The 21,845-nt window shown below is 45.8% G+C and overlaps 1 protein-coding gene across 10 annotated transcripts in view; it reads left to right on the top strand.

Moving 5' to 3' along the window:
* The window catches only part of SLC8A1 (solute carrier family 8 member A1), a 681,250-nt gene that overhangs the window by 141,792 nt on the left and 517,613 nt on the right, over positions 1 to 21,845 (top strand). For 5 of the 10 annotated variants that reach the window (XM_063918070.1, XM_063918067.1, XM_063918066.1 and 2 more), the window contains exon 1: positions 5,581 to 6,143. The exons of 1 other annotated variant lie outside the window; for it this stretch is intronic. The gene's annotated coding sequence lies outside the window, so the exon portion shown is untranslated. Of the gene's footprint in view, positions 1 to 5,580; positions 6,144 to 21,845 lie in introns of those variants that run through there. 4 more of the 10 variants (XM_063918073.1, XM_063918072.1, XM_063918068.1 and 1 more) reach the window with 1 other exon arrangement.

Here is a 21,845-nt window from a genome sequence, read left to right as displayed (position 1 = left end):
CTTACTTCTCCAGGAGTCCCACAACAGCGGCAGTGACAGTGTCTCTGAACACTAGCTGGAAAATGGTACGGCAGGCATCTTGCCAGCCTTTTGCGCATGCGCAGTAGGGAAAATTGCTTGGAACCTGTCCATCACCTAGTGCTCAGAGTCACTGTCGCTGCTTGCTAGAGAGGCGGGGGCCTGGATGGAGTCTGCACGCTAGCACCCTCCTCTCTTAATACATCCCTATCTGGAGGGGTGGTATTGTGGTAAATTTGCCAGCAGGGGTGTATCTACCTATTGGCCAGGATGGCACTCGCCAGGGGCGCCAGGCAAGGAGGGGGCGCCGCCTGGCTATGCCACCCACGACCAAAGGATAGAAAAGCAGTACTGTCAGACTGTACCTGGTGAGAGTGTTACTGCTGGAGGGCGCTGCTGTCCGGCAGCACTGCACTTGTAATCAGACTCAAAATAAACTACAGCTCCCAGCAGCCCTTGTTGCTGGGAGATCCCGGCAGCCATCATTGCCAAAGTGCGGTGCTGCTGGACACTAGTCTGATCACACGTGCAGTGCGGTGCTGCCGGACACTAGTCTGATCACTAGTGCATTGAGGTGCTGACGGACACCGACGCCGCGCCGGCAGTAACAGACTCTCACCAGGTACACAGCAATTGTTATACAGCACAGTGCTATAGATCTATTTGTTGTTGAAGATAATAAAAAATTGTCAGTGTTTGGGAGAAGGGACTGTAGTACCTGGAAAACTACACGATTTTCATGCATGTTAGATGTAAGTCATACCCCTTTCACATCGCACAAATAACCCGGTATCGACACGGCTTATTGCCGTGTCGAAACGGGTCAGTGTGCGATGTGAAAGCTCCTCTGCCAAATTAGCTGGTCGCCTGACACGGTAATTCAACCCGGTTAAAAAGAAGGGTTATTACCGGGTTGAATACCGGGTCAGGTGCAGTGTGAATGGGAGCCGTTCCGATGCGACACGGCTCCCATTCACAGCATAGGGAGAGGCGGCGCAGGAGATGAGCTTATCTCACAGCGCCGCCTCCACCCCCGCCTCTGCTGCTGCTGCGCCCCCCGCTGCTATGGCAACCGACCCGGTATATTGCCGGGTCGGAAAGCCAGCAGAGAAGAGCAAATGACGGATCCCACCCGGTAAGGACACGTTTCTCTTACCGGGTGGGATCCGGCATTTGCGATCTGAAAGCGGCATCAGTAGTAAGTAAGCGAAAACTTTAACTTGTTGAGTGTAATAAAGAAAATACAAATCTTACCTATTTCAAGGCCATGTTCAAGGAAATGTATATCAGTTAATTGTATAATTGATCATTTTATCTTGGAAGTGATGGCACCCTGGAAGCATTTCTACCATCCAACTAATGGTGTTTGGTTAATGGCTGGGTCCATTTGAGGCTCATCTCACAGCAGCTCATTAGCATTTCATTCAGGATGCAGTCAAGATGCCGGCGTTTGGCATCCCGGCGGTCGGAAAGCTGACGGACGCCAGCATCCCGAAACTGCTCGGAATGCTGATGCTGGCATCCCAACATAAATAGCGATGCAGAATGCCAAAATCATGATCGAGTTGGTGCCAATGTCTCCACTGGCAAGCCACGTGGGAGGGTTAGGGTTAGGCTGCGAGAGCGGGAAGGCTAGGGTTAGGCTGCAGGGAGGGAGATTAGGAAGGGTGGGTTAGAGTTAGGCACCACTGAAGAGGCTTTTTTTTTGGGGGGGGGCGGGTTAAGGTCAGGCTGTGGGAAAGGTGGCTTAGGGGGAGGGATGGTGTAACGTGAATACGAGACACTACTGTGCGGTGCAATGTGAATGAGGGACACTGCTGTGTGGCATATTTTGAATTGGAAGTACTATTGTGTCCACACCCTTCCCCCACAAGACCATGCCCCATTTCCAATACTCACACCTTATTCCAAATGTGTGTAGGGGGGGCGCCAGCCCCTTACTTTGCCAGGGGCGCTCAGACCCCTAGATACACCCCTGTTTGCCAGTACAGGTGTGTTTGCATTGAACTCTTTAGAAGCTAGGGAAAATATACTGTAGTTTGCAGAGGACACATTGGGCAGCCCAAAAATTGTCCTGTAATTGGGAACAGGAGCCAGTAATGTGTGAAAATGAGAGGCACAGATCTCAGGCAGTGCAGATGAGTAAGGCTGGGTGGTATTTTGAAACAAGTAAATATCGGTGCAGTTTTGTTAATGGTTTTGTATGTTAGTAGATTTTTTTATGCTAAATGTGTTGTGTAGCATAATAAAAAGAGCAGTCAAGCAGTAGAAAAATGTTTTATGATGAAAATTAGTCTAGCTTCTGCATTCAATATAGATTGTAGGGGTGAAAGTCTATTTAGGGAAAGACCAGCAAAAAAGGTATTGCGCCAATAAATGTGTAACTTATTGTTGCAATTCCTTTTTTGCTGGTCTTTCCAATCATCCTGCTCATTTGAAAGAGAAAATTTGTATATGTGGTTACAACACTAATGATTTATTGAACAGTGTTGCCAATTCAACAACAAACAAACAAAAAATATTATTTTTAATTATGAATATTAATAACAACAACAACAACCTGCATCAATTAATGTACAGCACAATACTTTGTATATGCACCAAAATCCAGTTTAGTAATGATAGTGGTGACCCTGCGAGGTGTATGGCTGCAGCTCTTCAGATCCTATATCCCTCCATACTTTGCACATTCCCTCTAAAATTTGTACTGTATAAGGACATTAGGTTGCTGGGATGGATATACATCTAACCATATATTTTTTTGCTTGCTTTGTCCATCACTAATGAAATATAGATTTGCATGCTGAATCATCCATCAGGAGCACTGTGTTTTTAGATGGCCACTCACATTGAGATCCTCCCACTTGCCCTGAGAGATGAGTGACTGGATCGCTGTGCAATTTGTGAACACTATTGAGTTTATTTGCTACATTCACCAACATGCCAGATAATGAGACTATTGATTTTAATAGGATCATTATCAGGCATTGGGGTTGCTTTGAGGTGCCACACATCCGGTGACCACGGTCCAGTTGCCAAATATCCCTTGTGATATCACAGCCTGTATCGCTGCATTTCTCTTCTCAAACAATAAAACGTGATGTGACACAATGAACAATTAGAGTTGCTATTTTTGTGAAATATAAGACAGGGACACACAGGCTAAGGTTGGCTGAGGTTAACATTTCCCTTCCATACTTCATCTCAGCTCAGAGGTGAGATAAAACAGCAAGATTCAACCTTATTCAGGAATTGAATGGTACTGGTTCTTGTTTGCACCCAATAGGGTCAGATTCAATTAGCTACTGGGCTTACTGTGTGGCTTTAGCTCCGGGTTTAATGCCCAGAGCTATTTAATTACTAGCCAATTTCCCCACGTAGTATGCCCACGGCTAATGCTTGTTAACCCATAGTTTTTTAGTTAAGTTTCTGGAGCTGTGGATTTACTCTACAGTACATTTGTGTGGATTTACTCTACACAGTAAGGTCCTGATAGATTTTTCCTTGCAGCTCCTGAGGCAGCAAGTAGAAATCTGCCATGAACACCCTCTGGGGCTTACTGAGCTGGTTAGCATCAGTAATTGAATAACTTCAGAGAGAGCTTTAGCCGCCTGGTATGCCCCATGGGTATATGAATCTGCCCCATAGATATGAGAGCAGAAGCGAGTGAGGTTTTCTGCCTGTAATTACCCAAAATGTGGGCACCAGCACATTGAGCAAGAAACAAAACATTGTGCTTGCCTGAATCTGCCCTTTGAGTAATCAACTCCCACTTGTCCTGTTAATTTGAATTGAATAGGAAAAAATAAGTGGGAAATAGATAAGGCATGTAAGGTAGTAGTGATTACATGGGGGCGGATTAAGATGTGGCCCCATCCATGGTCTCCTCTGGGTTGTTGATTGGAGTGTAAAGTTGCTGTAGGTCCACACCCTTAGGCTGGACCTACAGCACCTGCTTTTGTCAATTCTGTGCATGCAGTCTGGGTGGAGATGGGGGGTGGAGGTTTGGGGGCTGGAGTGGCTAAGTCACCCCCTAGGCTATGCGCAGATTCGGATTTTACTGAAAGATGTAACAGCGCCATTGGGATCCAAGAATCCTCTCAGTAGACTTAACTAAGCCACTATCAGGGGTGTATATGTACAATGGGCACCCCTGGGCCAAGGGGGTGTAAAGCTGCACCCCCTGCGGGATCCGGTCTGAAGATCAACAGTGTCTAGGTCGACAATGTTTAGGTCGACCACTATAGGTTCTTGGTCGACAGGTCAAAAGGTTGACATGAGTTTTTCCTATTTTTTCTTTTTTTTACTTTTTCATACTTAACGATCCACGCGGACTACGATTGGGAATAGTAACCTGTGCCAAGCGCAGTGAGGCACCTTGGCCGAAGCATGGCGAGCGAAGCGAGCCATGTGAGGGGACACGGTGCACTAATTGGCCTTCCAGGTCACTGTATGGAGAAAATGACACAGAAAAAACATGAAAAACTCATGTCGACCTTTTGACCTGTCGACCTAAAACATGTCGACCTAGAAACCCTGTCGACCTTCAAACCCTGTCGACCTAGTGACTGTCGACCTATAGTGATCGACCTAAACATTGTCAACCTAGACACTGTTAATCTAATAATCCCCCCCCCCTGCACCCTAGAGCTGGTTGAGCTCAGATGCCATATTTATGAAGAAATTTACAGAAATATGGCACCTGTACAGAGAAGTATCATCACTGTGCCAGTGTCATTGCCGTATTCTGCGTATGGACTAGTCTTTTTTTTAATCAGCAGAATGGGTACATGAAAACATTTGTTGTTACCCGTCATTTGGTAAACACTACTGTCACAATGCACATGGAATATGACAGTATAGTAGACACAGCTAAAGATCTGAGGAAGTGTTAAAAAAACTTTAATTTATCTAAACTGTCAGGAAAGATAGAAAAGAAGGGGAGAGGACGCTACAGAAAAGAGGAAGAGGTCTGTGCACAAATTTATGTGACCAAGGATGCAGTCATGATGTCGACATAGAATGTCAACATCAGAATGTTGGCAGTTATTATGTCAACCTGGTTAAAATGTCAACAACTGGAAAATGCCAAAAAGGACAGGTCGACATGTGAAATGTTGTCATTTCATTATACTTAGGGTTAGCGTTAGGTTACGGTTAACATTAAGGTTAGACACATTAAAACAAGTGTTGACATTCTGACCATGCCAACATTTCATTAGTGTTGACATATTGACCATGTCAACATTCTCACGTCGGCATCATTAACGTAAACTTGATGGATGTGAACATAATATACTGAACCCATGTTACCAGCAATTTTCATTTTTATTTTTTCATTTTGGCAAAACTTAAGTTAAATGACATGACATATAATAAGCATGTTTAAGCAATAACTTTTATTTTCATATGTAATTAATGTGAAAAGTTTTGCATCTTTGTCCAAAAACTACTTAAGTTTTTAAATGGGGGGGCACCGGGTAGTAGGAGAGTAATGGTGTAATGTGATAAATGGGGTGGGAGTGTCTGGATGCTGATAAGAGGGCTGGCTCCCAGCCATGTTGTACTGCAAAGCCTAAGCTCCCTCACTCACACAAACCAGAGGAAATCGGAAAATATCCCAACCAGTGCAGACAGCAGCTGGGGGAAAGCAGAACTCGGGAAAGAGAGAGAGAGAGAGAGAGAGAGAGAAAACAAAAAACTACTGAGGATAAAATAAAGTGTCTGGAAAGCAGGAGAGATATTTCTTGTGAGGAGGATGAGAGGAGAAGTTCCAGCAGGGCACTGAGGAGAAGCTGCAGAGTCTGAGCTGTGGTTGGGATCTGCACTAGTATTCCCTGAGCTCACCAGTGTGTGACTGATTGTGTGTCTGTCTGTGTGTATGTGTGTAGTAGTGAGTGTGTAGTAGTGTGTGTGTAGTGTAAGTGTGTATGTGTGTGTGTGTGTGTGTGAGAGTGTGCTTCCTCTCCCTGCTGCTAGGTGCTGGCTGTGCATGGCATTCTCTGCGAGGATTCGCTCTCTTTCCGTTATGGTCAAGGCGGCTTCTTCCTGATCTGGACCTATTTAAAGGTGGATGTGAAAGGTTCTCCTGCCATAGCTGTGCCACACACCCCGGACATCACAAGGTATGGCATTTACAGGCTTTCTGGCCAGTCTCAGCACCTCGCTGCCAGGCTTCCTCTCCTTCCCATTATTACATGTGTTCCTTGTTGCAGCATAGGACGGTGTTTTGCGGCTGTTTAGTGTGTGAGGGCGCAGTGTATGTCTCCTCACCATCCATCCCAGCCTGTGCCCATCCGTCCGTCCGTGTCCCTGGGCGCTTATGGCGGGTCTGCAGGCTAAGCAGCTAATACGATTACTGCATTTCTAACAAGGGAAAGCAATTTCATCCAGCCCGTGCCCTTCATTATCCACCTGGCGTGTGTACCTGCCCGGCTGCCCATGCTGCTTCCTCCCGTGCCCTTGTAGCATAGCAGGTATGCCAGGGACAGGAGGTGTGTGATTCCCAGACACACTCAGCCATGGGATAGCGTCTAACTTTCAGCGGATGTGGTGGGCATTTTACACTACAGCATATTGTATCTACTACAGTACACACACATATATATATATATATATATATATATATATATATATATACATATATATATATACATATATATGTCTGTGTGTACAGTATATGTGTGTGTACATGCTATACACACACACACACACACACACACACACACACACACACACACACACACACACACACACACACAAAATCAAACAAATAAAACATACACATATCAGTATATAGCTTCAAATTATCTATCTATCTATCTATCTATCTATCTATCTATCTATCTATCTATCTATCTATCTATCTATCTATCTATCTAATCTCTCCACATCTTATGCTGTCTGTAGGATGGTTAGCTGCAGGTGATAGGCAGCAGATATGCTACAATGTTTGCTTAGTGCAGTTTATCACTACCAGAGTATTATTGGTGCATTGTTCCCTTATTTCTTGGTAGTTCCTTTTTTTTTTGTGTCCTTTTTTTTTTAATTCAGTTCTTTTTGTAAAGTTCTTAAGAGTTCATTGATTTAAGTTGGCGTGTGTATGTATTTTAATAAGCTGTACAATGAAATACTCCATGGCTGTACTCAGCACTGTGCACTGGATGTCATCATTAACTCCTCAGCTGCCAGTTGCCCGCAGTGCGTTACCCGTCCCCACCCCCGGCAGTGGAAACGGTTGTGAGTGGGATAGATTGGTGGAGAGAGTTATTATTCTTGTGGTGCCTCAGTAGGAGGAGGAGGTGAGGAGTGTGTGGTCCCTGGAGGGATCTACGGATAATGTGCCTGTCTGCTGTTGCTGTAGGTGGGTTATTCTGGAGAGATTTGCCCCTGATTCTTCTCTCTCACGGAATAGTGCGTAAATCATATGCATCCTGCCTGACAGGTATTCTCACATGCTGTACTGCATGAGGCATCCTATAGGATTAGCCCTGGGGAAGGAGTGACACTGCAGCCTGCATGTAGTACTATCTGTGTTAAGGACACAGGAGCTTCTAGTACAGAGAAGGTTTCCATAGGTCTTGTCACTTCACCATCCTCCGGCTGTGACAGGAGCTGCTGCATTGGAGCCCATGAATGACTTACAATAGGTTTTCGGTCACTGCAGATCCCCCAGTCCTGGACAGGTCTTGTACAGTCTTTGTTTTCACTAATACACTTCATATCTTCACCTTAGTGTATATAGACAGTCTTATTTCTCTTATCACAGACACATCACATCTGACATTCCACATCAGTCAGGACCACGTATCATTCATATCCTAATTTCCCAGCAGCTCAGACAATTCTCAGCAACCGACATGGGATTCATTCATTTCTGCATGTGTCAAACAACATATTTCTCAATATACTGGCACAGCTGTTGCTTACCCCGAAATCCTCCATCGCCTCCCTGTATTCCTAGCTGACTGTTACATGTCACTGCATTTTAAGAAACGAATGCAGCATACCTTACACATATTTTAGCCATTTCATCATGACTGGATTTCCTGAATTTGTGCCAGGAGCCAGTATTTTATATGAATGGTGATTGCGTGGTAGCTCTGGGAAATCAGTCGTGTCTATTAGCTTTGATAATAATGCATGGTTAAATATTATTGATTGAAAGGGTGTTTGTGCCGTCACTTGATCTGGGCAGTGTATAGTAATCCACTTGAGCAATGCAGTTCATTTTTGGCACGTTGCATGTTAATTCTTGCAATGCACAAAACGCAAGTTACACGGCTCAGCACACGTGGACTATACATGACCTAGCCTACAATGCAGATAAAGGGGTGCTGATATTAATTGTAGACTGCAAAACATACCCAGCAAATTATGTAATTTGCTTCATATTCATGTGTTTGTCACACTGACGTTTTGTAATAAGCGTTTTAGCCTCAAGATCATTCCTGTTATTCTCCCCAGATAGACTGAATAGTATTTTAGAATATTGTCTAGCCCAGAAACAATCGTTTTGTTACATCTTGTAACTGTATGTCCCATGACGTCCAGAACCCAAACAAATAGATTTAATATAATGTGTAGTAAGGTGGAATAGTATATGAACCATTTACTTACCAGTGGGGGCAACTGTAGAATGCTGAATTAACAGAACGATTTGATGATTGGTCATTTAGCATGCTTAAGGCATGTATCTCATTATATGCCTGGACATAAATGTACATTGAAATGCTTTGCATGTCAGCAATGATTCAGTATTTTCTATCATCACAACTGTACTGGCTGAAAAAGGCTATAGGGTGCACAAATGTTATACTGTATCTATGTGAGCCTGTTTGTTGTATTAGCTGGAGGACAGTAAAATAGGAAATGACCTTGTCTCCCTAGGTTTGGAAAAGTAAATTGAAAGATGGGTTGGCATATGGTAAACTGGGAGGTCTTGTATCACAGGAAGGGTTCCGCTTAAAAAGGAGAAGTGAAATCTGTGTTAAATCAGATTTCAAGACATTTTCAGTTCATGTCATTTTCCAGTTAAGTAGCTAGAAGGATGCACACTGACTAATTGTAATTACCTTTTCATTCCCATTCACAGATAGGAAGTCACTCTTTGGTAGTCTGCCTCATTTGTCACATCCCTCTCATTTACATTTATGTAAATGAGTTATGGGAGGATCTAAAGGCGAACAAGAGTAAATTGTCAAAGTAGGGGCTTGGGCAGCACATAGCTATTTTACGCATTTAGGCAAGAAGACACGTTAAAGAAAAAGAAACGATGAACTCTAAATTATTTTGTTATTTATAAAATGACAGTTGTCACAGAAACATTGTTTGCCACTTACATCCATCCTCACGTTCTGCTGATCAGCCACGCAAGCTTGCACTGACGCTGCTGGCAGTGGTCAATGTCCACTACTCTTTCATCTAATAGACCAGAGATAAGAGACGGAGAATGAGATATCAGCAGTGCAAAGCTAATGTCATGGAGGCAAGCCGTGATATATCAGCTGATGCCCTGATAGATGAGCGGCATTTATTCTCTTTTTGGAGGGAGATCGAGAGGTGATGTAGAATAGCTCCGCTCCCTCCTGCACTCTGTGTGGTTGATAGGTCCAGCCACCTACCAGTCAATGTGTTACCGGGTATGAACAGTGCATGGCAGCTCATGGCAGCAGAGGAGCAGGCAGATGATGCTCCATGGCCCCAGTGACTGTGGATAATTTCATTTAGAATGTTAAACCAAATTGGGGAGGCCAAATATGATCCAAGGTCTGCCTCTCAGCTGCCACGCACATCCATGTAATATGGAACCGAAGACAGCCCAACCCTGCTAGGGGGACCCCGATTGGCCATCTCTGCTTCCATCACTGCTGTTTGACCACTATTATATCACTGCAAGAGTCCATGAGATGATTCCTTGCATCATCAATGGAAAGCTCCTTGCATCATGTATGTCTTAAATGAGATTGAGGGCACATCAGAACTATCTCTACTATATGTCACTGTGAAGCTTTTTAGTACATTGAAATAAGCTTAGAACTGAACTTTATTGGCAGAAATGCAACTGGATATGCAAAATACACACAATTATAAGTATAGGAGGAGATCCCGACTCCTGTCTTTCCTCACACTTGGGAGAACATGTCAGGAATCCGAAAGAAGAAAATAATTTAGTTGGCGGATATTGTAATATCTGTTAATCGCTATGGGGATAATAAATGTGAGGTTTCAGAATACAGTTCATACAAAATCTAACAGCCATTAGGCACAACTGTGTGAATGATAGTGTATCTTTATGTGCTTTGTAATTACTACATGCAGGCTTTATCTGGGGTGTTTAGCATTCCTTATCAAGTGTATTTATTAGTTTACTAGTGTATAACACATTTTTGTTGTTTAATAGACCTTGAACTGTAATAGATTGTATAAATGAAACAAAATCAAAGCATTTTGATGTTCCATTGATAAATTGAGAGGTAACGTAGGGACTATTTGTCCTAATTTAGACCTGATTGCTGTTGTGCGAATTTGCAAGGCAGACGATTATTGATCGACTGCACATGTGTATGGATCGTAGTGCACACGCGTGAGGCCAAACTGCAAAAAAATCCAGCAATTTTTTTTGATTTCTAGGTGTACGCAAGGTGATTGACAGGAAGATGGCGCTTGGGAGTGGTAACTGCCCATTTCCTGGGAGTGTCAGTAAAAAACACAGGCGTGGCCAAGCGTTTTCAGGGAGGTTGTGTGACGCCAGCTCCAACCCTGAACAACCTGTTGCTATCGCACTGTATGAGTAGGTCCTGGGCTACTCACAGACTGGAAAAATCATTGGATAGTGAGTGAGTTGCGAACGGATTTGTAGCTGACCGGCGTCCACAGAGATTTTCGCAAGGCGTACGTAGACTTGCATGGAGCAGGTATTCACTCTGTCTGTGTGGCGACTATCTGAACGCGAACCTCTGCAAATTCACAGAGGAGCGATCAGGTCTGAATTAGGCCCCATGTGTGGGATGTACTAAGCACTAAAATGCGGTCAAACCATGAAACCTTCTGTCTTTGTAGGTTTCCAGCAAACCCCATATGTATCAAGCTCCAGAAAGTGAAGCTTTCTGAAGAGTGTGCCCAAAATTCAATGACATCTATATATAACGTTGTCTGTAGATGCCTATGGGCTTCTTTTTACAAAATTCCCCATAGAGGGATCTGAAAAATCCCTTTCTGTCCACCCCAAGGCTATGCATGTGCAGTAGGCCTCCCGGATCATAAACCTGGAAGTCCTCACATCAGGAGGGACAGCTCTTATCAGAACAGATGTCCTGATCGTAATTACATACTTTGTACTTTATACCGACATTTCTGAATATTGGCTTCGACTAAAATATCTGAGGGCATCTTCAGGCTGATTTTTGTCATAATGGAAGAGCCATGTGGGTTAGCCTTAGAGCTAGACAACCGAGACTGGGTTTCAGTAAAACTAAAATAAATTGGAGGAATATGGTTTAATATACTAATCCGGGATACGGTAATTAGGTCGACACCACTTAGGTCGACAGCCATTAGGTCGGCCAATATTGGTTGACATGCATTAGGTCGACAGGGTCACTAGGTCGACCTGGTCATTAGGTCGACATGTACTAGGTCGACAGTTCAAAAGGTCGACATGAGGTTTTTTTTAAAAAAGTTCAAGGTTTGAACTTTTTCATACTTTACGATCCACGTGGACTACAATTGGGAACGGTAACCTGTGCCGAGCGCAGCGAGGCACCTTGCCCAAGGGGACACGGTGCACTAATTGGGGTTCCCCATCACTTTTAGAAGAAAACAACACCAAAAAAAGTAAAACAAACCCATGTCGACCTTTTCACCTGTCGACCTAGTACATGTCAACCTAACAACCATGTCAGCCTAGTGACCCTGTCGACCTAATGCATGTCGACCAACAGTGGTCGACCTAAGGACTGTCGACCTAAATTGTGTCGACCCACACCCACTAATCTCACGCCAACCTTTCCATTGGTAACCTTGCTATTCGGACAATTTATCAGGGTCCTTGTCTTACTATTAATTGAAACCTCTGCTGGCCAACCTCTGTAAACATCAAGGCCCACTTCTAAGTTTGATATCTACAAATGATAGCAGACACTTGATTGATTGATGTGGTGCAGTTCTAAAGGGAAAAAAGGAATTCTTTAAAAAAGATAAATAATTGAATTTGGAACAATGACACTAAGGGCCTAATTCAGATGTGGTTGTTCTTGCGATTGCTGTTGCTATCTCTTGTCGTTCGCAGTTGTGACTATATGTTAATATGGGCAGAAGTTAACCTGAGCATAGGGACACCTATTGCTGTCACCTCATTTCCATCAGACAGCGTGCAGCTGCTGATACATAGGTGCCATTGTCGCAAATCGGGTCATGTTGCAGAGTCTGGGCGTCTCTGTAGACACGCAGGCTGAGCTGCTCTCCTCGGTTGTCATGTGCTCTCCAGTAGCAACTGCTAATTTATGCACGCCCAGAAAACGCCATCTGAACGGCCATGACACGCCTGCGTTTATCCAACCACTTCCCATTACCAAACTGAAATGCTGTTTTCCTGTCACACACTTTGCTACTAATTTCTCTGTGTAACCACCATTGCAATAGAATTGCTGCGCGCAGGCACTGCGTCTCAGATGTCTGCACAGTAAGAAAACTTAGACCGATTTGCGTACAATAGCCACTTTGTGACTGTGACCCTCATTCAGTAACCAATGCAAAGCTGCGTGGGCCACCTGCACATGTGCAGCGTTTGCATTGCGTGTGTGCGTGCATCTCAGTGCGATTGTATCTCGTCATGACGCTCTGTGATTGACAGGGGGCGGCTGTCGGGGGGGGGGGGGGGGGGGCGAAGAAGCAGCGTTTTCCGGACTGTTTTAGTGGCTGCAGTGTGATGTCACGTGTGGCTGCTGCAGGGGAAAACATGCTGCGTATGCATGAGGCTACCGGTAAGACCGATGGTCGCAATGCCTGCATAGCGTTTGCATTTTTAAATTCGATCGCAGCACTGGGTGGCGCTTCTCATGCTGGCGGCCTAGCCCTGTGCTGGGTGGCCTATGTCTGAATTAGGGGTATATTTACTAAAGGTCGAGTTTGTTCGATTTGATTTCAGATTGCCGATTCAGCATCCAACGCTGAAGTGCGAAAATTACAGCTGTGCGCATGCGCGAGAACTCTAAGTCCCTGCAGCATTTTGGGGGTATTATTGCAGCGCTCGGTGGGGGCGGGGGGGGGGGGGGGGGGCGGCCCGGACAATGAGAGCAGGAGGCAATCCTTAAGATGCGAGCGCATCGCTCTTTAGCATTGCACTCACATTTCAGTGGGAAGGGGGAAGGACCCCTGTGCTGGCCGCCCAGGCCTCCTTACTCCCCGTGCATGCTAGAGAAATACGTTGTAGTATTTCTCGCAAAACTACAACTCATGCTGAATTAGGCCCTTAATCAGTGTTGGTTGTCCAGGGTTAAAACACACATTTACTAGCAAATGATTTTTAATATTAGTTTTTAAATGTTAGTAAATGTGTGTTTTAACACTGGAAGTCCAACATTAATTAAGATTGATCTGAAATCAACCAACAGCAACCAAAATCTTCCAAAATTGACCGTTAGTAAATATACCCCTAAGTGCGGTAACATTTATTGTGCATATTGCAGCAATCCTGAGATGAGAGCATTAGTTTTCTCTGAAGTGTAAAGATTTTTTAATGCTTAACTAGTTGCTCACAATTGCTGTCCCCATAGAGGCCTATGGGGACTGCGGTAAGGTCCAGGAACAAGGGTAACAATTGTTTCCTATTTAACAAAGTGTTCAAAACAGAGAAATCAGAAGTTTCTTCAGCATTAACCCTTTGTTAAATAGTAACTACAGGCAATAAAACCTTGTGCCAACGTTTACACTGGTATTTTATCTCTTAACCACTTCTTAAATAGATCTGCAAGTGTGAATGTTAATCCTTCAATGTGTTTTAGACTCTTATGAGATATATAGTCATTGCTTGGAAAGCCTGCTAATGAAAGTGTATGCAGCAGATACAGTAGGGAGGGTGATGTAACGTGATGCACTTTAGTTTGGCACAATGTGTAGGGAGAAGAGAGACAAGAGTTTAGACACATATTTCTTTAGCAGCCCTTAGGATGCAGGATTAGTTGCTGTGCAACAAGCTTAGTGTATTTTGTGTAGCATACTCCTGACTCCTTGTACAAAAAGCAGACGTTCTCGTTATATATCACCGCTAAGAGACCAAGCACAGGGACTCCCTTTCCATTTTAACAATTTTTAAACATAAGCAGTTCATAATGTGACGTTATTGGTATTAACCAACATTACAGCTTTTACTTTCCCATGGCAAAACACATTTTGGATTGGTAACAAGAATGTATTTTTGCCAGAATATGTTTGGCAGTTGTAAGATACAATGTGTTGAATTTTGTTTGTGAAGAAAATTCCTCAGCCCCTCTCCGTACACAAAAAAGCAGTGATTTTCAGGGGTATGGTACGTCAGGAGACTGGCGGTCAGCATACCGATGCTGGGATCCCTGCAGCGGAATCCCGGCGGGGAAGGGGGGCATCAAGCCCCTTTTCGGGCTCGCTGCACTCGCCACGGTGAGGGCTCAGTGGCGACATGCGGTGCGCCACGGGTTCTATTCCCACTCTATGGGTGTTGTGGACACCCACGAGTGGGAATAGTCCCTGTTGGTCGGCATGCCGACCGTCGGTATTGTGAGAGAGCGGGATGTAGGGGGAGGTTATGTGACCAGCGGTCTTCAGTCACATGAATACATCCCATTTTCAGGCCTGATTGGATTGTAATTGGATTGTATAGGAGACAATACATGGATAGGTCCAGCCGTTTGGTTGCTCATTCGCTGTGTATAAAGACGAATCAGGCCCTCTATTGCTGCGGCTGCAACATGATGACTGCACACTTATGGTTAAATGGCAGCCATTATCTCACCTCTTTTTACACTAATTCCAGTAGAGATCCCGTTGAGTCCAGTGATATGCTAAGTGCTGAGTGAGGTTACAGTTGTTTTAGACCCTTACATGTAGTAATTGCTTTACTCCTTACTTTGATTGACCAAACTTGCCAACCAAATTGCTGAGGTAACCTGACATACACTGCAAGATTAAATGTGCAAACCAGCCAACCAAATGACTGGTTTGAGCTATTATTGTTCACAGTATGGACCTGAATAATAATTGTTCACAGTGTGGAAACTGCAGTAAAATGGTCTAGATGGTTTCAGGCTGTAACTGGGGATTGCCGCCATACATTGTGCAGTTTATGGAGGCGCTTGAGTTACTAGACCGTCGCTTCTCCCCTCCCCTGTGCCGGCTTGTCAGCTGAACTATTGTGCTATCTATGACCAGCTTTATACAAGAGGGTTACTCTGATCCAACAATAAATGCATGTCATCCCTGTTTTTTGGGCGTGCTGAAGCCGATGGCTGCGTCCTTTGATGCAGCTTAACTGGTTTCAGCAGCGCGAGTTTCCCTGAGGGTTGCACAGATGTCTGATGTTCACGCAGATGATTCGATGCTGCGTCCTCAGACAAAGCAGCGACTCAGAGAAGGTGGCAGGGTGCATCTATTTAACCAAGTCACCTCCTGCAACGTTAGCATATTTTAGCACAGACGTTATGTACAAAGATGCACCAGCTGTAGCTCCTGCGTCTATCTCTGAATCCGGCCCAAAGTCTTTAACCGTAGATTTATGTGCCCATTATAAATTGCAAAATGTGGATATCTTTAATGCGTGACTGAACAATATGAAAATGTCAGGACACTTAAGCTGGCATTCAGTATTTCTCTGACGTCCTAAGTGGATGCTGGGACTCCGTAAGGACCATGGGGAATAGCGGCTCCGCAGGAGACTGGGCACAACTAAAGAAAGCTTTAGGACTACCTGGTGTGCACTGGCTCCTCCCACTATGACCCTCCTCCAGACCTCAGTTAGAATCTTGTGCCCGGCTGAGCTGGATGCACACTAGGGGCTCTCCTGAGCTCCTAGAAAAGAAAGTATATGTTAGGTTTTTTATTTTCAGTGAGATCTGCTGGCAACAGACTCACTGCTACGAGGGACTAAGGGGAGAAGAAGCGAACCTACCTGACTGGAGATAGTTTGGGCTTCTTAGGCTACTGGACACCATTAGCTCCAGAGGGATCGAACATAGGACCCGACCTCGATCGTTCGGTCCCGGAGCCGCGCCGCCGTCCCCCTTACAGAGCCAGAAGCATGAAGATGGTCCTGGAAATCGGCGGCAGAAGACTTCGGTCTTCAACAAGGTAGCGCACAGCACTGCAGCTGTGCGCCATTGCTCCTCATGCACACCTCACACTCCGGTCACTGATGGGTGCAGGGCGCTGGGGGGGGGGCACCCTGAGCAGCAATATAATACCTTGGCTGCAAAAAAATCACAATTTATAGTCCCAGAGGCTATATATGTGATAAATACCCCTGCCAGAATCCATGAAAAAGCGGGAGAAAAGTCCGCCGAAAAAGGGGCGGGCTATCTCCCTCAGCACACTGGCGCCATTTTTTCTTCACAGTGCAGCTGGGAAGACAGCTCCCCAGGCTCTCCCCTGTAGTTTTCAGGCTCAAAGGGTTAAAAAGAGAGGGGGGGGGCACTAAATTTAGGCGCAATATGTGTATACAAGCAGCTATTGGGGGAAAAATCACTCAGTTATAGTGTTAATCCCTGCATTATATAGCGCTCTGGTGTGTGCTGGCATACTCTCTCTCTGTCTCCCCAAAGGACTTTGTGGGGTCCTGTCTCAGTCAGAGCATTCCCTGTGTGTGTGCGGTGTGGTCGGTACGGCTGTGTCGACATGTTGGATTAGGAAGGTTACGTGGAGGCGGAGCAGAGGCCGATAAATGGGATGTCGCCCCCTGTGGGGCCGACATCAGAGTGGATGGATAGGTGGAAGGTATTAACCGACAATGTCAACTCCTTACATAAAAGGCTGGATGACGTAACAGCTGTGGGACAGCCGGCTTCTCAGCCCGCGCCTGCCCAGGCGTCTCAAAGGCCATCAGGGGCTCAAAAAACGCCCGTTACCTCAGATGGCAGACACAGATGTCGACACGGGACTCCAGTGTCGACGAGATTGAGACATATACACAATCCACTAGGAACATCCGTTGCATGATCTCGGCAATGAAAAATGTGTAACACATTTCTGACATGAACCCAAGTACCACATAAAAGGGGTTTTATGTTTGGGGAGAAAAAGCAGCCAGTGTTTTGTTCCCCCATCAGATGAGTGAATGAAGTGTGTAAAGAAGCGTGGGTTCCCCGATAAGAAACTGGTAATTTCTAAAAAGTTACTGATGGCGTACCCTTTCCCGCCAGAGGATAGGTCACGTTGGGAGATATCCCCTAGGGTGGATAAGGCGCTCACACATTTGTCAAAAAAGGTGGCGCTGCCGTCTTAGGATACGGCCACTTTGAAGGAGCCTGCTGATAAAAAGCAGGAGGCTATCCTGAAGTCTGTATATACACACTCAGGTACTATACTGAGACCTGCAATTGCCTCAGCATGAATAGTGCTGCTGCAGCGTGGTCTGATACCCTGTCAGATAATATTAATACCCTAGACAGAGATAATATTTTGCTAACATAGAGCATATTAAAGACGTCGTCTTATATATGAGGGATGCACAGAGGGATATTTGCCGGCTGGCATCCAAAATTAAGGCAATGTCCATTCTGCCAGGAGGGTATTAGAGACCCGGCAGTGGACAGGTGATGCTGACTATAAAAGGCACATGGAGATTCTGCCTTATAAGGGTGAGAAATTGTTTGGGGATGGTCTCTGGGACCTCGTATCCACAGCAACAGCTGGGAAGAAAATTTTTTACCTCAGGTTTCCTCCAGCCTAAGAAAGCACCGTATTTTCAGGTACAGTCCTTTCGGCTTCAGAAAAGCAAGCGGGTCAAAGGCGTTTTCTTTCTGCACAAGGGACAAGGGAAGAAGGAAAAAGCTGCACCAGACAGCCTGTTCCCAGGATCAAAAATCTTCCCCTGCTTCCTCTGAGTCCACCGCATGACACTGGGGCTCCACAGGTGGAGACAAGTGCGGTGGGGGCGCGTCTCGGGAACTTCAGGGACCAGTGGGCTTGCCCACAGGTGGATCCCTGGGTTCTGCAAGTAGTATCACAGGGATACAAGCTGGAGTTCGAGGCGACTCCCCCTCGCCGTTACCTCACATCAGCCTTGCCTGCTGCCCTCGGAGAAAGGGAGGTAGTACTGGCGGCAATTCGCAAGCTGTACTTCCAGCAGGTGAAATCAAGGTACCCCTCCTTCAACAAGGTCGGGGTTACTATTCCAAAATGTTTGGGGTACCGAAACCAGACGGTTCGGTGAGACCCATTCTAAAATTGAAATCCTTGAACACTTATATACGAAGGTTCAAGTTCAAAATGGAATCGCTCAGGGCGATTATTGCAAGCTTGGAGATTTTCATGGTATCACTGGACATCAAGGATGCTTACCTGCATGTCCCTATTTACCCTCCTCACCAGGAGTACCTCAAAATTGTGGTACAGGATTGTCATTACCAATTCCAGACGTTGCCGTTGGTCTGTCCCCGGCACCGAGGGTATTTACCAAGGTAATGGCCGAAACAATTATCCCGTACTTGGACGATCTCCTTATAAAGACGAGGTCCAGGGAGCAGTTGTTCGTCGGAGTAGCACTATCTCGGGAAGTGCTACAACAGCACGGCTGGATTCTGAATATTCCAAAGTCGCAGCTGGTTCCTACGACGCGTCTACTGTTCCTGGGTATGGTTCTGGACACAGAACAAGAAAAAAAGGGTTTCTCCCGGAGGAGAAGTCCAAGGAGTTGTCTTCTCTAGACAGAGACATCCTAATACAAATACAGGTGTCGGTGCATCAATGCACGCGAGCCCTGGAAAAGATGGTAGCTTCTTACGAAGAAATTCCATTCGGCAGGTTCCATGCAAGGATCTTCCAGTGGGATCTGTTGGACAAGTGGTCCGGGTCGCATCTTCAGATGCATCGGCGGATAACCCTGTCTCCAAGGGCCAGGGTGTCGCTGTTGCGGTGGCTGCAGAGTGCTTATCTTCAAGAGGGCCGCAGATTCGGCATACAGGACTGGGTCCTGGTGACCACGGATGCCAGCCTTCGAGGCTGGGGGGCAGTCACACAGGGAAGAAACTTCCAAGGAAAGTCAGGAGACTTCCCTACACATAAATATTCTGGAACTAAGGGCCATTTACAATGCCCTAAGTCAGGATAGACCCCTGCTTCAACACCGGCCGGTGCTGATCCAGTCAGACAACATCACGGCGGTCGCTCATGTAAACCGACAGGGCGGCACAAGAAGCAGGATGGCGATGGCAGAAGCCACAAGGATTCTCCGATGGGCGGAAAATCATGTGTTAGCACTGTCAGCAGTGTTCATTCCCGGAGTGGACAACTGGGAAGCAGACTTTCTCAGCAGACACGACCTCCACCCGGGAGAGTGGGGACTTCATCCAGAAGTCTTCCAAATGATTGTACACCGTTGGGAAAGGCCACAGGTGGACATGATGGCGTCCCGCCTCAACAAAAAGCTAAAAAGATATTGCGCCAGGTCAAGGGACCCTCAGGCGATAGCTGTGGACGCTCTGGTAACACCGTGGGTGTACCAGTCGGTGTATGTGTTCCCTTCTCTGCCTCTCATACCCAGGGTAATGAGAATAATAAGAAGGAGAGGCCAAGAAGAGATTGGTACCCAGAACTCCAAGAAATGATCTCAGAGGACCCATGTCCTCTGCCGCTTAGACAGGACCTGCTGCAGCAGGGGGCCTGTCTGTTCCAAGACGTACCGCGGCTGCGTTTGACCGCATGGCGGTTGAACGCCGGATCCTGAAGGAAAAGGGCATTCCGGAGGAAGTTATCCCTACGCTAATTAAAGCTATGAAAGAAGTGAACGCAAACCATTATCACCGCATATGGCGGAAATATGTTGCGTGCTGTGAGGCCAGGAAGGCCCCAACGGAGGAATTTCAGCTAGGTCGATTTCTGCACTTCCTACAGTCAGGGGTGACTATGGGCCTAAAATTGGGTTCCATTAAGGTCCAGATTTCGGCTCTATCGATTTTCTTCCAAAATAGAACTGGCTTCACTGCCTGAAGTTCAGACTTTTGTTAAGGGAGTGCTGCATAGTCAGCCCCCGTTTGTGCCTCCAGTGGCACCGTGGGATCTCAACGTGGTGTTGGATTTCCTGAAGTCGCATTGGGTTGAGCCACTTAAATCCGTGGAGCTAAAATACCTCACGTGGAAAGTGGTCATGCTGTTGGCCTTGGCGTCGGCCAGGCGTGTATCAGAATTGGCGGCTTTGTCATGCAAAAGCCCTTATCTGATTTTTTTTTTTATATATGGATAGGGCGGAATTGAGGACTCGTTCCCAATTCCTTCCTAAGGTGGTATCAGTTTTTCATGTGAACCAACCTATTGTGGTGCCTGCGGCTACTTGGGACTTGGAGGATTCCAAGTTACTGGACGTAGTCAGGGCCCTGAAAAATATATGTTTCCAGGACGGCTGGAGTCAGGAAAACTGACTCGCTATTTATCCTGTATGCACCCAACAAGCTGGGTGCTCCTGCTTCTAAGCAGACTATTGCTCGCTGGATCTGTAGCACGATTCAACTTGCACATTCTGCGGCTGGACTTCCGCACCCCAAATCTGTAAAGCCCATTCCTCGAGGAAAGTGGGCTCTTCTTGGACGGCTGCCCGAGGGGTCTCGGCTTTACAAATTTGCCGAGCTGTTACTTGGTCAGGTTCAAACACTTTTGCAAGAGTCTACAAGTTTGATACCCTGGCTGAGGAAGACCTAGAGTTTGCTCATTCGGTGCTGCATAGTCATCCGCACTCTCCCGCCCGTTTGGGAGCTTTGTTATAATCCCCATGGTCCTTACGGAGTCCCAGCATCCACTTAGGACGTCAGAGAAAATAAGATTTTACTCACCGGTAAATCTATTTCTCGTAGTCCGTAGTGGATGCTGGGCGCCCATCCCAAGTGCGGATTGTCTGCAATACTTGTATGTAGTTATTGCCTAACTAAGGGTTATTGTTGAGCCATCTGTTGAGAGGCTCAGTTGTTATCATACTGTTAACTGGGTATAGTATCACGAGTTATACGGTGTGATTGGTGTGGCTGGTATGAGTCTTACCCGGGATTCAAAATCCTTCCTTATTGTGTCAGCTCTTCTGGGCACAGTATCCTAACTGAGGTCTGGAGGAGGGTCATAGTGGGAGGAGCCAGTGCACACCAAGTAGTCCTAAAGCTTTCTTTAGTTGTGCCCAGTCTCCTGCGGAGCCGCTATTCCCCATGGTCCTTACGGAGTCCCAGCATCCACTACGGACTACGAGAAATAGATTTACCGGTGAGTAAAATCTTATTTTATATATACTATAGTGATCCCTATATTTTTCTCCAATGGTGGTACTAGGGGGAATATTCAATTATTATAATACACGCACAACATGACGGATCCTCTGCAATTGCTCCAAACAGACATTAATTTTCTCTTCACTGGTGTATAATAAATTCTGCAATATGGCAACCATTTTGGTTGAATGCTGATTTCAGTAAAGAAAAGAAAATATCCATATAGTAATCTGTGACTGCACATGGAGAACAGAAGAGATACACATTTATCAGAAGATAGGAAGCCTAATTACATTCTGCTTGTGATTTTAATTCAGAACAGTAGGGTGACCTGTATCTGTCTCACGGGAAGTTTTTCACAACAAGCAGAGACAGTGTTATCAGTAAATGTAA

The sequence above is a fragment of the Pseudophryne corroboree genome, chromosome 4, assembly GCF_028390025.1.
Source record: "Pseudophryne corroboree isolate aPseCor3 chromosome 4, aPseCor3.hap2, whole genome shotgun sequence".
Classification (NCBI taxonomy): domain Eukaryota; kingdom Metazoa; phylum Chordata; class Amphibia; order Anura; family Myobatrachidae; genus Pseudophryne; species Pseudophryne corroboree.
Note: the sequence above shows the minus strand (reverse complement) of the source record. Positions and strands in the feature narration are given on the sequence as shown.